Source organism: Zonotrichia leucophrys, chromosome 6 (genome assembly GCF_028769735.1).
Source record: "Zonotrichia leucophrys gambelii isolate GWCS_2022_RI chromosome 6, RI_Zleu_2.0, whole genome shotgun sequence".
Lineage (NCBI taxonomy): Eukaryota > Metazoa > Chordata > Aves > Passeriformes > Passerellidae > Zonotrichia > Zonotrichia leucophrys.
Genome location: NC_088176.1, coordinates 4,845,429 through 4,863,471, shown reverse-complemented (window position 1 = coordinate 4,863,471; position 18,043 = coordinate 4,845,429). Strand labels below are relative to the sequence as shown.

General features: G+C 40.8%; 1 long non-coding RNA gene across 2 annotated transcripts; it reads right to left on the bottom strand.

Annotated features, from left to right (window-relative positions):
• Positions 1-322: 322 nt before the first annotated feature.
• Positions 323-14,101, bottom strand: LOC135449785 (uncharacterized). Of its 2 annotated transcripts, XR_010440837.1 has the most exons (4): positions 13,775-14,101; positions 4,782-4,848; positions 1,092-1,162; positions 323-708 (listed from the first exon to the last, which is right to left on the bottom strand). It is a non-coding gene; the product is annotated as an uncharacterized LOC135449785 (long non-coding RNA). The 2 variants fall into 2 exon arrangements; XR_010440838.1 differs by lacking the exons at positions 4,782-4,848; positions 13,775-14,101 and adding an exon at positions 1,987-2,030.
• Between the last annotated feature and the right edge of the window lie 3,942 nt (positions 14,102-18,043).

Sequence of the window (18,043 nt, the reverse complement as noted above, 5' to 3'; positions counted from 1 at the left end):
TTTTAATCCTAATACACAAAGTGAATGTTTCATCTTGGAAATCTGGACTCAAAAAAGAAATACTGTCAAAGGATTGGACCTTCCTTCCTCCAGGTAGAAGCAACAAAGCCTTGATGAGCTGAAGTCATGGTGCAATTTTCACACGAAGCAGGGTGAAAATTATGTCAGGATAGTATGAAATTTATGAATTTGATGAATTCACCAGGACTTTCTCCTCACTGACCCCATGGGATTCATTTCCAGGGGAGTTTCAGGACCAAACCAGCTGAGTTTTGTCTTATCTTCCTCTATACAATGGTTTAAAGTTTCTGACCTGAACACACCTCCACAGGCAGCAGGATTCTCCCTGAAAGTGCAGACTCCCAACAAGAAAAGCAGAAATGGTGCAGGCTGTCAGCAAATCTGTGTGCAGACCCTCTTTGAAAGAGGCATTGAATCCCCCTCAGATTGCCACTAAACCTGCTGGCCACCTCCAGAATTTTGCCTGGATTTACACTTCTTTTTTCTCTTGTCACCTATGCAAGGGTTTCAAGTTTTGGAAACTACTATATTTTTCCCAATTTGACCCAACAGTGGCCTAAAGGTGGTTGAGTACATATTATTATCAGCCATTGGGGAGTACTGTAGAAAAGGCTACAAAGATAGAGCTATCAAGTCCACCTGAGCTGGGTTAAAACATGTTTCTTTCATGCAGAGATGATAAAAGACCTGTGGAGTAAGGGGAGGTCATGCATCACCAAAAAAGTACACATGAAAGTTGTCCCTTGCACAGTTCTCCCCTTTGTCAGTCCATTATTTACCATCAATACACCTTTTGTCACTACCTATGTCACCACCACTAGCCTGTTTATGTTAATAAAAAGCAGACTGACAAAAATCTGCTCTCTGATACATGAAGAAAATACCCACTGATTTCAGAGTGGTCCAAGGCTACTAAAATACCATGTTTGGTTTAAATATTACATATGGACAAGTGCTACTCCAGGTTTTCTAGATATTTTTTAAGGGATTTCTCCTCATAGTCTTCTCTTAAATTTTCTGGTGTATAATGAACTTTTTCAAGCCCAGGTTAAAATCCCGCTTTAACTCACCAGATAAGATGGAATCTGTACCTCTGAGCACCAGCAGCTCTCACACTCTGTTGCTGGGCGTTAAAAGTGAACTAGAAAAAAAAACAAAACATTAAACCACTCTAGACACTAAGGAATAAAAGTTTTCCTGCCTTTCACACCTTTTACTACTCTATATTATGGATGCTATACTGCTAAAAGACATGGTGAAGGTGTTTCTACTTGTGCAGATATATGACATATAAAATATGCTAAGTGAATTATAAAAATGGTGGAAGATTTTCCACTTTACACTGTTCCCAGCAATATATTTACTTGCCTGTATTTATTTAGCATTGCTTGTTAATTTGTTTATTCTCTTTACTTCTTTGCAACCTCTTCCACAACACCAATCAGACAGCTCCTCCTGCCACCCTTCCAATTTTCCCTTTAAACCTCCAAGCTTATGCTCTGCCCTCTTTCCCTCAGAACTCAACCACGGTTTTTGGGAGTGTTTCTGCTCCTGGCAGGGCTGCCAGTGTGTGGTGGCAGGCTCTGCATGGGCAGGGGCTCCCTGCAGAGAAAAGGCAATGTTTTCAATGTTTTCCTTTTCCCAGAATGTCGCGTCCCCTCGCGGTTCCGCTCAGCGAGCGGTTCCTGGCCAGGGGAGCACTTTGTCCCCTGTGTCATATGCTTGAGCCCTCCCTCCTTCCTGCTTGGGATCATGAGATTACTGCTAACAATAATAAAGCCAGCATTCTGAGTTTACAAAATAGAAGGCACAGGGATTAAGCCCTTTAATTAATCCTTGAGGGGAATAATCCAGACATTGCTACCAGAGATACTGATTTTTTGGGATGGGGGAAGAAAACCTTCAACATTGTTTAGAATAATTTTCAGAACATTGCAAATTACTGAAAGCTAAGTGGCAACAAACCTTCTCCTTGCTCCTCAGCAGGCATTCAGCAGCAGCAGCTGCTCTGGGCAATCCCAAATCAACTTTATAGGCTCAGGTGGGGCTGCTCTGTCCTGATGCAGGATGCTGGGGTGTGATCAGCACAAAACACCAGCAGGGGCTGTCACAGCTGGCACAGACACTCTCCAGACTCAGGTGGAGAAGGGATTTCACCTGAGCTGGTCCAAGCACTGGGGGTTTTTCAGTCCAGTCCCACTTAGGAGCACCCTTGGAGGAGCTCAGGGCTGTGGACAGGAGAGCACAGTGTGGTACCAGCTCGTGCTCCTGCCAGGGGATGCTGCTCCCTGTTCCTTTGGAAGGAACAAACCAGATTGCACTGGAGTGGACAGAAATCTTTATCCTGACCTTTAATGGAGGCTAAATTTGGTCTTTTTTCACACAGCTCCATGACTAGGTATGAGTAAGAACATTACATCTTCTTTTAAGGGTATTTAGTCACTGTTGACTTTTCCAGTATTGGTGCCAGCTTTTCTCATCTTGTTGGAAAAAAAAAAAGAAAAACCACAGTGAAGACCCTGGCAGTGCTATAGCGGAGGTTTCATGGTTGTAGAAATCCTAAAACTATCATGTATTCTTCTAACACATGTGCTTGGGAGTGCTAAAACACTGACTTCACCCACAAATAGTTCAGCATTTTACAAAGTTCCACTTCCCTGCCCTCGAGAGCTTTCTATCCTAAACAGCAAAAACAAAAGAAGGGAAGAGAACAGAGCAGAACAGAAAAATATTTCTTTTTTAATAAAAGACTCTGGTCCTTTGTTTCATCATTTTTGTCAGTAGTTGTAAACAACTTTTATTGCAACAGTAAATGAACTAGTATGTCTATGAGAGAGCACTGAAAACTAAATATAAAACAAAGTATAATTACTTTTCAGTAATTAAATCTTTCTTCTGTCCTTCAACAAAGGTTGAGGGGTGAAAATACCTAGGAGTTGTTTCCTGGGCTATAACAGGAGTCAGTCCAAATTCCATTAGCTCTGGTGGGAGGTGGTTCAGACCCATGGTTTTATTCTGTGAAATGAATGGAATAATTTCCCAAGAAGATGGCACTGATTGAGGAAGACTAATTGTAGAATTAAATATGAATAAAGGCATCTTAAAAATTATACCCCAGTAAGGCTGGTGAACATTTCTTACTCTGTAGCCATAATACATTTCTATACTGAAAAAGTTCCATAGTGTCAATAAATGTTTACACCAGCCCTGATCCTAAAAATATTAAGAAAAATTGTGCTATATGAAATGCAAGGAAACACTTGGAACGTGGATTTATTTGATTTATTAATTAAATTAAGTACATTTAGGAGTTTCAGTATTAAGGAATGCGTTATTACTATTGCTGTACTAGGAATAGCAGTTCTGCCCAGAGAGGGATGCTGAAAAGTCTGAAATGATCCAAAATCTCTGCAGACATGCCTGGAACAGCAAGAGGAGGCAGAGCACCTACAAATTCAGTTCCTGAGAGGAGGAGGCAACTCAGGCAGCTGAACTGCTGTGCGGAGGACTGACAGTGAGCAAGGATAAAGTGTCTGGTCCCTGCAGTGGACCAGGCAGGGGTCTCTGGGAGCTTTTTTGCTCCATTACTCAGAACAGTAGGATTTGAAAGCATTTTTCCATTAAAATTAAAAAAAATACACAAAATGACAACAGCGAGGCCCAGCTTTCAAGCCTGCACATAAACATCAGTGCTCGGTTTTGAGACTTGTGGTCCTTAAGACCTCCTATTTTATTTTCAAACAGCATGCCCCCTGCCAAGAAGTTACATTTTTTCCCTCTTTAAATAAGCAGCTAGGGTAATGGCGTGATGAACAAGTTTCATTTCTTTCTGTTCAGCTTTTTCCATCTTTAATACAGCCTCCAGCAGGCCAGATGGCACCAATGCAATTGCTAGTAAGTCAATACATCTGGCTGCATTCCTGAAATGACAAATCTGATGGATAGAGCCCCAGCTCCTATACAAAGCCTCTTTTCAGAACGCTCTCCCTGGTACTTGTCTGCTTTAAGCAAAACCTAATGTGTGAAAACAAAATAAAATTGAGCTCTTTCAGCACCCCGCGCTAACGTTTCATTTGCAGTGTTTTTATTAACGCTGCCCTGCTCCTGTACCTCGGCCCTGCTCTGCCCAGAACTCACTTTTTGGCACAAGACAGGCTCTGTTCCTCCTCTGGAGCTGCCAGCAGTTCAAAGCAGGTTACAATAAACACTCTGGGCTTTGCTCATTAAGGGCAGCGAGGTTGTTTAGGAAATTGTCCTCGAAGAGAAAACAATCTGAGAAAAGCAGAAATTGAGCAAATGTTTCTTTCAGCCTCAATAATGTCTCTTTGGACAAAATGAGAGTTGGAAATAGGTGTGAACTGCTGGCACCAGCAGAGCAGGAGCTGTCAGCGAGGCGCTGTGCTGGTGCTGCTGCAATCCCAGCCATGCAAGGTGCAAGGGCTCGCCCAGGATCCGTGGGTTATTCGCAAATCTGCAGATAAACCCCTGGGGGGAGTTGTTCATACCGACAGGAGGGTGTGTGTTGCTCTGATCTTTTAAGTTTTTCTAAGCCTTCTGGTGTTTATATTCTTGTAACGAACTTTCTCATACACTTTCTGTAAATAACTTATTGTTTTGCATTCTTTTGTGGAAGAGAGAAATTTGATAGACTGTTGGCTTGTCCAGTGTCATTGGAGAGGTGGCACTGTCACCCTCCAATCCACTGTCACTTTTAGAAATCTATAAATGTCAAAGTCAGAAATTAAAAATTCTCTTTTTACCTTGAGAAAACTGCATGTCCATGCTGTATTATTTCGTGTCCCGTAGTAACAGGTGTGTAGAGAAAATCTGCAACAAGAGCAAGTCAGGGGTTACCCATCTCCAGAAAACTACAGCCACTGCAGCCATCAGGTGCTCACCACCTCTTAGACAGCATTAGACCTCATCTTATTTTATTGTTATGACTTGGGAAAGCAACCAGCACCAGATAAAACACAAAAACCCAAAAATGTGCAACTCCATCAAAGAACTGCTCTGTGTCCATAGCTGTATTTCACAAAACTATTTATATTTAAAATATTGATTTATGTTAAAAATAAAAATTTAAAAGGTATTTATTATTAATTAAAAATAAAATTTATATATATGCTATATAAAAATATATATTTAGTATATCAAAAATATTTAAAATATATTTCACCTCTCTCTGTGAGGTGTGATGCTCATAATTCGTGTTTATTCGTCACTGACAGACTTGTGGAAGGGGAAAATTTATTTCTGTGGTAACTGCAGTCCCTGCCATGATAAATATCAAACAACTGACCATTTTAAGTCATGTTACTTACACAAGAAGTGGTTCAGTCCTTGAAACACCCTTAAAAAAAAATTAATTTTTCTCCTGACTATACCTGCTGAAGGCACTGAGATGGGAGTAACAAATCTATAAAGAATACTCAGGGAGTAACAAATCTTTAAAGAAATCCAAATACAGAAATCAAGAAACTCATATTATAACCACTCACTGCAGGAGTTAACAAGGAGTGAGTAAAATGCAGTGTCCGGTGGGTTCAGGATCCACCATCCCATCACAAACACAAGCCATGATTTGGCGTCTGAGCACCCCCATGGTGAACATTTCTGTCTGCAGCCTCAGCTGGAGAGTCCCAGCCCAGAGCATTAAAGAGTGCAACAGGCAGAAAATGTCTGATTTATTGGGTACAGTCTTTGGGCATAGAAACAAAAATGACGACAGCGAAGCTTTCCCAACGTCTGTGCTCTGCACCAGGGCTTGGATTCCCTCAGAACTCAGAGTTTTCTTCTTAAAGGGGCAAAGCAGCTCAGGTGGAGCATTTCAAAGACACCTCCTGCATTTCAGTGCTCATCTCCAGGCAGAGAGCATCCAGGGGCAGATCCCCTCCAAAACCCCCTGCCCTTTTCTTTTAAGGCTTTTAGATCCTGTCTCAGCTATATCCCACATGGAGAATTAAGTTACTTGCAGAGGGGCCTTTTGCATAGCTCAGTAATATCAAAGTTTAACCTCTGTTTAAGCTGATTTCATTGTTTTAACTTCATTTTTTTTATGAATCATGGAAATAAATGTTATTTAAGCCACAGCAGGACTCAGGGTCTGGGATGCACAGCACAGATAAGGACCCATCTGTGCATTTCTCTGTACCTCACCATCCTTGGCCTGTTTCTAATATGAGTTTGGGGAGAAAAGGAGAGGAGTTGTGGTTTTTTTAGTCTCTTGCTAGATGATGTGGGTAGCCCTAAAAATCAGATTCACATTTTTTACATTTTTCGGTGAGCAGCGAAAATAAAATCCTGGGCCTTATCAGTAATTTATGTGTAAATAGTTTCAGCATTATTTTAAAAACAGCATTGCAAAAAAATACTTCACATACCTCAAATGTCAGCAATCAGCAATGAAAAAAAAAGAACTTTTTCCTCACCATATAAATAAGAATGTAAATATTTATACACAAACTTACACATGAAAAAAACACAGCCAATGGATTATTAAAAGTTATCAGTAAATTTATGGTACAAAACTGAGTCTTTTCAGCATTGGTGAAGACACTGAGATTTCAGACCTGAGGGTTCAGATACTGAGCTACTATTATTTAAAATATCACCAAACATCAGAGAGATCTGTAGAATTATTCCCTAAATATTTTACCCAAGAGCTAAAGAAACCTAAACCTGACAGCTATCATTATGAGTGTTTAGAAGAGGAAAATTGAGAATAAGAGAGCACCTCATCAAGTATAAGGGGGTGTAGGATTGGAAGAGAATGAAGGAGTCTTATTCTCCAATTTCCCTCATTGTCTTACTGTTTGTAGTTCTCACTTCTTAACCATTATTTCACCTTTCAATCTACTGCAGCCACTAATTATTTGACTTTTAGATTCCTTTAATCTCTCCAGCTTGCTTGTCTAGCTGTCCTTTGACAAGATACTATATGTGGGTGAGTATTTTCTAATTTTTCCATTCATTTTTATCAAATGACACATTTTAAATTGCCTCATTTTTCCATGCAATTTTTGCCTACGAGTGTAATTGCTGCAAGGACTTAAATCATGTAATATTAGAACATTCTGAAATAGCAGTAATGATCTAAAAATAGGGAACCCTTTTGAAACAGCTTTCAGTTACGGGGAATCCAAATTATTCTAATTTGGAAACACATTTAAGCAAATTTGGATATGCTGTGCAGCCAGTGATTTTTCACCACTTTCATTTTGCGCAGCCACATTCCATGCTGATCATCTGAAAGCAAAACTCCACTGGCCTTGTCACCCTCCTTAACGTGCTCAGTGAAACAGCACTGAGAAATTGCCCTGTTTTTGAATATTTATCCTCTGAGTCATGTACTGAAGCCTAAAGCCCAGTGATTGAGGGGGAGTCTCCACACATTGAGTCACCTTTCAGGATTTGGCCAGGGAGAACAGGAGAGCACACTGGCTATGTTTGGAAAGACCCTGGGGAGAGAAGGGGAATCAAAGAAAGCACTTTGAATGTGCTGATGGTAAGATGAGCATGAAAATCCGTGTTTTACAGGCACTTATGTCCCATTGGAGCTCTTTTTATATTTTAAACCTGCCCTTAGATATTCAGGTGATAGGAACTGTGGAAAACAGATGGTACCCAGCCCTGGGGATACTAATTACTGGAAAATTAGCATAGCTGAAAATGACAAAATCCAAGTGAGCAGGGATTGTATGTTAAAGCTTGTGCATTAAACAAAATAATAAACAATACACTTGTATGCTGGCTGAGGATACTAATTACTATAAAATTAACATAGCTGAAAATGACATGAATCCAAGTGAGGAGGGATCTGATGTTAAAGCTTGTGCATTATACAAAATAATAAACAATACACTTGTCTTCTGTTTGAGTGAATGGACAGAGGCCCTGGAGGTGATTACTGCTCTCTTCAAATTTGATACAGGGCCTGATGAACTTTTCCAATCTTCTCCCACTCCTGAGAGAGGTACAGCCCCAGCCTCCACCAGGACTTCCAGCCATTGCTGCAACATTATTGTTAATAGAAGAGAAATAAGTCCCAGCCACATTAGCAATGCAAATATATCTGAACTTTGGCTGATTGTATTAGATCTGACGCCATTATGGAGAAAGCCAGTAATCCCACTGTAATCGATTCCTAGGAAATTTAATTAGGCATTGGATGTGGGCGCTGCTGCTCCGTGATTAGCACATCACAGGGATTCACCATCATTAGCAAAGGTAATGACTGTTTATCTCACCCCTCAGGACCTTCCACCAGCTCTGAGAGCTTCACCTCTCTCATTTTCCAGTCTGAGAGGAGTCAGGAAGGTCTGGGAAAGGCTGTGGGATTTGGAGGTTGCTCCTTGGAAACATGGGCTCAATAAGGAGAGGCTCAGGCATAACTGACACAGGTATGTTAAGCCTGACCCACAAGGTTTCATTCAACACAAGAAATGATGCTGGAATCACAGTCTGGGTCTTTGCCTGCTTGGGTTGATTTTCTTAAAGCACTGGGTGTTTTTATCTGTTTTTCAACAAATAACACAGGGCTGATAATGAGTTTTGTGGGATTCTGAAGTTTTTTTGTGCAGCAAAATGCAGTGGGTAGGAGAGTCCTATCTCTGGCTCTCACTGCACCTCCTCAGATGCAGAATAAATGTCCTGGATTCAGATGTCCTCCTCCATGGAAAGAGCCCCTTGGCACCTGATACCCTGGTGTATCTGTATAAGAGATATCACATTATCAGAACAAAGCAGCCATTGTTTTGGGTTCACAAGAAGTTATATGGATTAAATCATTCACCAAAGACTGTGGTTTTGGGGAAAAGAAAAAAGTAGCATATATGAACATAATAACCAAGTATGTGTCCCAGCATTTTGGGTTTTGTTTCAAGAGAAAACAGAAAATTGGAGATCATATCTAAGCAAGAGCAACCTGTGGCCATTATAAATAGAGGCTTTTCAAGGTCCATTAAGCACTAATCATACCTGAGATTAAGGGGAGAAGGGGGAACCACTGGTCTAAGATTGTTTGAAGGGTACATTTCATACTAGCAAGAAATTTAAGACACAGACAGGTCAGGCTGAGTTCTGTTTAATTTAAAAGATACTCATCTCAAGCGTTAGTCAGAGGTCTGAGGGTGCTGCATGTCTTTCTTGTTACAGTGCACAAGGAAAAAGTGAGCAGAAAGAATTTCAGGAGGAGAAAGAGCAATACAGTTCTGATTTAGGCCTAGTTTCCTCCCTTTTCCCTCAGAAAAACACAGTTTAGAAGCCAGCTCTAGAATTATTCTCACAAATTTTCAAGTTGCTTGTCTAAAATGCAGATTTTAAGCACCTTTATGCTCCCCTAACTTGCCAGTTGACTTGCTGCACTATGAAACATCCTCCAGGGCAAGTTCTGCAGGAATGGTTTTCTCTCAGTGCTTCAGCATTTGCTCCACTCACCCAGGCAGGGACTGTCTGAAAACTGCACCCCTGCCCACACACTGCTGGGACACAGGCATGGGCTCCTGTCAGATAAATCAGATAAATCACATAAATCAGATAAATCACATAAATCACATAAATCACATAAATCCCTGTACTGTCAAACAGAGCACTGCTCCCTACTGAAAATGGTCTTCCCAACCACTGTGCACAGTTTGCAGTGACTGAAATCTGAAATACAACCACAGCCATGATGTTCTTTAGGCTGGAGAGGGACTTTTGACAAGGAGGTGTAGTGGCAGGACAAGGTGGGGTGGCTTTAAGCTGCCAGAGGGCAGGGATGGATGGGATATTGGGAAGGAATTGTTCCCTGGGAGGGTGGAAAGGCCCTGGCACTGTTTCCCAGAGCAGCTGTGGCTGCCCCTGGATCCCTGGAAGTGCCCAAGGCCAGGTTGAACAGGGCTTGCAGCACCCTGGGATAGTGGAAGGAGACCCTGCCCATGGCAGGGTGATTTTGAAGATGATTTTGAAGATCCCTTCCAACCCAAAAAAACTCCATGATTTCATGATTCTGAATGTTGTTGATTGAGCTGTAGTGGACTAAGCCCTTTTCTGATCCAGAGATGGGACAACTCAGGGGTGTTTTAAAAACTTCTATTCCATTTTCAGTCTCATGAGAAGAGTGAGACAATACAGATGTTATAATTCACGCCATCACATTCAGAAGCTAATTATTTCTTAATTACAATACATGATAAGTATTTCTTGCCTATCAGCTTTTGCCACACCCTGCTATAAATGCCTTAAAGCCAATCACCTAAAATTACCCCTCATGGGTCCTACTACAATGCATCTTTCAAAATTCTATTTCTCCAAAGTATCTAGTCTTTAATGCAAGGCCATCCTTTGTAATTCTTTAAAATGTCTGTCCCATTCCATGGCATTTCTAGGTCAGCATTTCTCATCTCAAGGTTTGCATACAGATGCTCACTGTGTGAGCCTTTGAGAGGTTTCTACAAATCCATTTCCCACTGAGATGGGCAGTGTACGTTTTAAGCTGAGCCTGATGGTGAGGATGTGGTGGTTTAGCCCCCAGCTCTGGCAGCCTGTTCTGAGCACAGCTGGATTATCTGAGAGCCAGCAGCCACCCAAGGCACCGGGCACTCATTTCTGTTCCAACCTCAACACATTGCAACCCCTGAATCCATCACCAGTTTGGATAAGGGACCAGGGCACTCAGGGTCTTGATCCAAACCAGCCAGACCCACTCAGCTCCAGCCCAGCCTGGCTCTGCACCCCCTCCCCAAATTCCCTGCAAGAGCCAAACCAGGCCAAGGCAATGCCAGACCCTGCTCCACTGGCTGGGGAAACAACCCCAAAGCAAGGTCAGGCAGCAAAACACCACCTCTGAAAGAGAGGGAGGTCTCTGTAGCACATTATCATGAAATGTAAACAGCAGTGACACCAGAGACAGCAGAAGTTTGCAGCTGGATTATAAACTTTCTTCCATCCCCCATGCCTAGGAATAAGTCATCCAAACAAGCCCTGGCAGTTTTGACTGCTCGAGAAACTTTATGGCTGAGAGCTGCACAGATGATTTACTGACACGTCTCCTTTTCCCCCCCAAGCCTGCACTAAACTAGAACTTCACAATTGTTTAATGGGGGACAGCACACCCACCTTCTTCTTCTTCTTCTTTGTTTTTTTTCGTTTTCCTTCTCATGAGGAAACTTGTTTTACAGTTCTTGTGAAAGAATCTGTGACGTGCGATTACAACATGGAGCTGTAAATCCAAGTCTTAAAAACAGTGTCTGTCTTTTTGGTTTCTTGGTGTTTTTTGAGGTTTTTTGGTCATTCTTCTCTTTTTTTTGGGGGTGTTTTTTTTTGGTTTTTTTTTCTTTTTTGTGCTCAGCAACAGCACACTTGTTTAAATGAGCCAACAGTCTAGGTATGAGAGCACACGACTGGGGAGAGAAGGGAGATAAGACAAAGCTCCTGCTGCATCCCAGTGATGGATGCTGCCCTAGCACAGCACAGAGCTGCTACTTAAAGCTGTTTATAAACTCCAGGCCAGCTCGTTTGTGCTTGTGAAACAGCCTGAAAAATGGAGCCCTGGTGCACAGAGGTACTGCAGAGCAAATACCATTTTAAACTACATTGCTTTCACCAGCCTGACATTTAATTATGGAAATACTACATGAGTCTTCACTTAGTCCATGAAAATTAATGCATGAAAAGTAATTGTTTTTGTTCTAACTTGAACAGAACACAAGATCAAAGGAAATCCAACCACCTCTTTTATAGGAACAGGTGTTTCACTGAATAAAATGCTTCAAATTCAACGCAAAATATTTCATCTTGGGTTCTGAAAATTGAAAAAATATCAATAAAAATCTCAATTCTCCTTTCTCCAGTTTCAGTTTTTTCCCTCTCCCTTCTGTTCTTCCTTTCTCTCTCCAGAAAGGATGAAGCAGTATGACATACTAGAAATACAAGCAAGTCCATTTTATTTCACTACGATTTTTTAGTTAGAAAAAATTACAAACATTAAGATGGCATAAAAGTGGGATTGAAACATGATTGAAATCATGTTTTCCCAAGTAAAACAGATTTTTCAATAGGATATAATCTCTCAAATAATCACAGAACAATCAAAAGAATATTCAAGCTGATTATTTTTTTCAATGAAGTTTTCATTCATCTCTAAATAGCACCGAGGTCTTGGGGGAATAACTTGTTTATTTTTTCATTCATTGTGACAAATGCTTGACTACACCATGAGTTTTGCTGTTGATACTAATAATTTACTTTTCAGATTCATATACTGCTGTTTCAGAAACAATGGGGCTGACCTCTTCTGTTAAGAGCCACCAATGAAACAGCAATGTTTATTTATTTAAAAGGAAAACAGCCTGGTCTCTGACTTGCTTTGCTCAAGATAGAGCAAGATATCAGCAATGATCCACAAACTGCATTTGATATTAAAAACCCAGAACTAGAATTTAAATCTAAATCAAAGTTTGAATTTTATTCAGAGAAAGAGAAACACTTCTTAATATTTTTCTGTTAAATCAGAGCTTTTCCAAAGTCAGCTTTTAAACAGAGTTTTCAGCACCTTGCAAATAGAACTCTAATGGTATTTATTTTTATATATAAATATATTTTCCTGTCACTCTGACCCAAATCCCAAATGACTTTTCAATTTCACCATTTAAGATTGAGTCCTTTTGAAATTTAAAGGAACTCTAAAATGAGGCCAAGACCTGGTATCTGTATATGGTTTTGTCTTAGTTTGTTTATGGAAAAAAAGAAGTAGCAGGGGGACACATGATTTTATTTGAATTTAATAATTTTTATAATCTTTTCTTTGATGCCTTGGAACTATATTCAGAATGCTGCAGAAAATGAAAAGTCATTTGGCAAAACCCAATAGGGGCTGAGAGTGCAGGAGCAGAAAATGCCACAGAGCTTTGGAGAGCTGGGAGACGTTCGGATCAAAATTCACTATCTCAAATAAAGAACATTTCTACAAGTAATAGAGCAGTGAGCCACCTAGATGAGCCATTAGAGGGGACATGGACACACATGTGAGATTAGATCCTCACCCACACCAGGATTTTAGCTGCAATGCCATTGTCTATAAACAGGAGTGGGTAGCAAATATGGATTATGGTGCTTTCTGCAAATTCAGAATCCTTAAACACTGTATTGTGCTCTTATGTCCTCCCTACTCCCCACAGAAATAGAAATAGAAATAATATACATACACACCAGATCTGGACTATCCAGATAGCCTCTTAAGCCAGGCATGTGTAAAGTTAAACTTTCCACATTAATGGATTATATAATTCATTAATAGATAATAAAATCTAGGACTTTTCACATAGACTTATTATTATTTTTTAAAAAAATTGCAAAGAGATCAGAATTAAGTTATGCAAGGATATAGGGACACTGTCACTTTTGGAAATGCTAAGGAGAGGAGAAACATTTCAGGCTGGGAAAACACTGCCTGCCCCCCTTAGGAAGGGAAACCAATAAAGTAAACAAGACTCTCTCATTTCAGAAGTATTTGAACAATGGTTAGTTTCAGTTTAGCTGCTGAACTTTCCACAGGCTGGCTGTGCTCACAGCACAAGGTGTACCAGCCCTGGAAAACCATCCATCAAAGCTGCAATGGCTCTGCTTCTGCTGCTGGAGCTTTTTGACTCTGGCTGCACAGTTTGAACCCAGAAAGTGCCAGAATTCTGGTTTTAGCCTGGATCTGCAGCCTTTAAAGCCCAGCACCACCAGCCCCCACACCTTTCACGGCACACACTCCACTTTTACTCACCACTGCCCCAAAAAACGCTGCACACACACTTCTGGCTCCCAAGGAAAACATCAGGGAGTGGGTGTACTTCCTTCAGATTGCATTGTGCTCGAAGATAAGCCAAGCACGGAACAAAGAGCACATTGTGAGCAACTGGAATAGCTGCTTCTGAGGTTTCCAGTGCTTCAGTAAGTTTGGAGTGAAGTGGATATGAAGGACAAGCAGCCACTTTCTTGACTGATCAGCTCTGCCACTGCTTTTTTTGCTGGGTGGATCAGGAGAGGACAGAGCTTGCTGATAATGCTGAGTTGGTCAGTGAGGGGAAGGTCAGAAATGCTGTTTGCACATCTGCTGGAGCAAATACCACCTAGGAGAGGGACAGAGAGGTAAATTCACCCAGGTTTGTTACTTTTCAGCGCCTCTCAGAGCTCCACAAAGCCTCCAAAAAGCCTGGCTTGCTGGGGTGGAACATCCTGGGTGAGATGTGCTAGGCTGGGCGTGCACCAAATGGAACTTACCTGTGCTGCATAAAATATTTCATCACAGAGGGATCTAGCAAGCTTTTCTCCAAGAAATCCTCTCCCACTTCTGATGTTTGCAAAAAGCTTCTGGCACTTGGCAAGCTGAGCATCTTTGAGTTAGGAAAAAGACCTTTTATTTGTCTCATCAAATTCTTTTCAGTTTGTGTTGATATGAAATTGTTAAAAATCTCCATTTCCCTTCTCCAGCCTGCCAAAATAGCAATTAACTGCAAAAGGTGGCTGATTAAAGTCTCAAAGCAACACAGAGCTTGGAATGATTTGAGCTCTAAGTGATAGTCTCTGCAAGTGAAACCATTTGTTTTACACTCTGTTATCTGGAGTGTACAACCCAAGAGCAGCTTGTAACACACAGAGATTAAGAGCTGTGGCTTAGAAAAGAGCTATGAAGGCTGCATTCAAACCTTAGGCTGTTTTTTAAAAGGAAGAAGAAAGTACCATAGAGAAGTTCTGGTACTGAACTTTACTATGAAGTTGTGTAGAATAACTTGCCAAATAATTGCTGAATAATTGCTTGCTAAGACAGCACAGAAAATCAGGGTAGTTTGGCTTTAGGGGTATTTGTAAGTATTTTAGTGAATATACCAGCCCTAACAGGAAGGGTAAGTGTTCCCCACATTGTTTTTTCCCCAATATAAAATTTGGACAGTGCAGGATTGCCACTCTGAAGGATCTGGCTGGTTTAGGCAAGAATACACCAGAATTATTATCTCTCTGGAGAGATTCTATCAAAGCTGTCCCCAAGTCAGTGTTGGCACTGCAAATGGTGCAGAATTTTCCTAGTGACAACAGCAAATCCAGTAATGACAGATGTAGAGATTTCTGAAATTACTACAGAAATACTTCCCCTGGAGCATCATCAAGCCAGTAACACCTCCAGAGCTTTGGGGTCTCTGCATCCATGAGCTACACCAGGTACAAGAAATGACATAGAAGTCATGAAAATCATTCATTGGCCATTGAATTTTAAAAATATCACATATATTAGCAGGCTCAAGATATGAAAAACAAACAGTCATGTGTTCCAGAGCAACTGTGCTGCCCTGAGTTTAAATAGAATGTGGAAAAGTGTGGAAGCCTTCAAATGGACTCTCATATTTACATCAAGTGTTCCCATAATCCAAACCAGTGTAGAAACATCAATCACATGGTTTGGTTTTTTCTGTTTTTTAAGTGGTAGTTCACAAATGCAAACCCCTAAAAGGAGCAAAGTAGGGGAGAATACAAAAGTGGTCAAATAATTTGGTTACATGCCTTATGATTGCACATATTACATTTGATATCTACGTAATTGAGATAATTAGGCATCAGATAATCCACAAGCCTCTGCCTTGGCCATTTTACAGGGAGAATATTGTCACAAGGATGATTGAGAACAACTGGCATGGTGTAATATGTGGCTCTTTAGAGCCTGCCAATACCCAAAAGTGGGGAAAAGACCCACAAATGCATATTTAAAACTAATGGCATAGGAAATCTAAGATGACATGCATTTAACTGCATAAGAAGGAACAACATTTCTAATAACCTCTGTCTCAAAGGTCTGCTAGGCTGAGACAAAACCTGACTTTGAGAAGCAAGGTACCACAGAGAACACAGGAAGGAAAGTACTGGGAGTGGAAGGAAACCACTTTTCCTAACTACAAAACCTGGTTTGTGTCCAAACATTCATCATGGGCAATCTAGGAAGACTTTCTTGCCACCACACTCCAGTTCTCCTGGAAAGCCAAAAATCACTGACATGACAAAAGATGTTAGATTTATCATTCTTAGCAGGAAATCCTAAAGAAAATTCACCTCAGCATTTAAACATGGCTGGGTTTGAGCTTTCTTTAACATAAATAACTAGTTCTTTCTAATTTCATCCTTTTTTTATTTTTTCATTCTCCTGTATTCTAAAAATTATTTGGTACTTTTTCTTAAAGTATCAACGTTTAGAGTGATCATATGAGGCTTCATTAGAAAAAAGGTCCTGTAAATATGAACTCTATAGATCCAAACCCCAGAATTTTATTAAGAAATAGCTCAGATTTTATCTGTTCTAGCACCTAGCCAAATATTACAGATGTGAAAGACAGACAAGAGGTTTTTGTATATTCAGGTTTAGCAGTAGTGAGCTGCAGATTTGATTTTTATTGTCAGAGCAGATAATTATAGTTTTAAGTTCAACACTTCACAATTTGGATCTTCTTCATGCCATAATGCAATGAATTTGCAAATTAAATGATGTCCTTCCAGTAAGTACTCCTACTGAAAATATATATCTGAATGAGAATTGAAGTTATTATAAAGCAGTTAAATATTTAAATCCAGTGTTCTGGGATTGTTAAGGAGTTGGATTTGCATTAAAAAGAATTTATTTGAGTTGCTGAAAAATCTGGATTAGAGAGAGGATGTGGAAGAAAATTCTGCTTGATGAACATAAGCCACACTTGAAACCAGCTCAGAAAAACGTCCAAAATTTACCTTGAAAGCCAATGGAGGGCTGACTGTCATAGAACAAGGCTGAAAACTGCTGGCTAGCTTGCTAGATGCAGCTCATTCCAACTCTTGGTACATTCATGCAGGACAAACATCAGCCCTGACTCCTGAAGGCTCTGAGCCTTCCCAGTTCCCCTGGAGGGACAGTCAGAACCCCACGGACTGCAGGACACACGGACAAGCTCCAGGCTGTTCCCTTGATGCCTCGAGGAGCTGGAACAGAGGCTAGAAGGAGTTCAGAGGAATAAATGGATATTTAATGAAGACCCTTCAAAGGCCACATCCGGCAGTGCCCAGATGGCTCCAAGATGGAAGCAAAAGAGTTTGGTCACGAGATCTCACATTTTTATAAGTTTTAGTCCATTTGCAAATAGGAGTTACCTGTCCAATTAATAACTTCAAAGGATGAAGTTTCATCCTCCTTTCTTGCTTGCCCACGCTCCTCTTTTCAGTTGTTTATGCTTTGGGCCTGAAGTTTGAAGAGATTGTCCTTGAGCCTCCAGCTGGAACAGGATTGTTTTGTCTTCGCCACTCTGTGAAAAGATCCTTGTGACATTTAATATAAAGCTAAAAGCTGAACACCAAAACAGAGCAGAAAAACTTAAAACCTAAGAGATGACCCTGAGCAGCCTGCTCAGAGCTGGCAGAGGTTTTTGGAGGCACAGCCCATGGGCACATCTCCTGTGCAGAAAAGATTCCTTGTTCAAAGCTTGCTGCCTCTTCTTCCTCTCTTCAATTATCTGCACCCTGCTCTAACTCATGGTGTGTGTGCTCTTTGCACATTTCCTCTGCTTAGAGAGAAAAGAAACCACCCCCCCCACGCAAAAAAAACCAACTCCCACACCCAACAAAACCACCACTTTTATGGCCATAAGCCAGGTTTTACACTAAAAATGAGATTTGTATTAAGAACAGCAGCTGGGTGCCTCGATTCCTATTTTCTAGTGTCCTGTGATGTACAGAGCAGCCATTAGCTGTGCTATATTTGTGGTAAATATTGTCTTATTTCACAGGACAAAGACTGAATGTCCCCTCTGTGCCTTGGTACAGGGGGTCATTTTGCTATATATTTATTTCAAGTCCCTTTATAGCACAGAAATGGGGAAAAAGCAGAAGCAAGGATTAAACTCTCAGTATGGAAGGGGAGGTTTGAAGCAGGATCAGCCCAGGAGAGACTTCCAGGAAGAATAAAGGAATGATCAAAGTATGGAACTTCCTCAGGACTTGGTTTGTTAACATTACCACGGGTTGGTGAATGTGAGGTATGAAA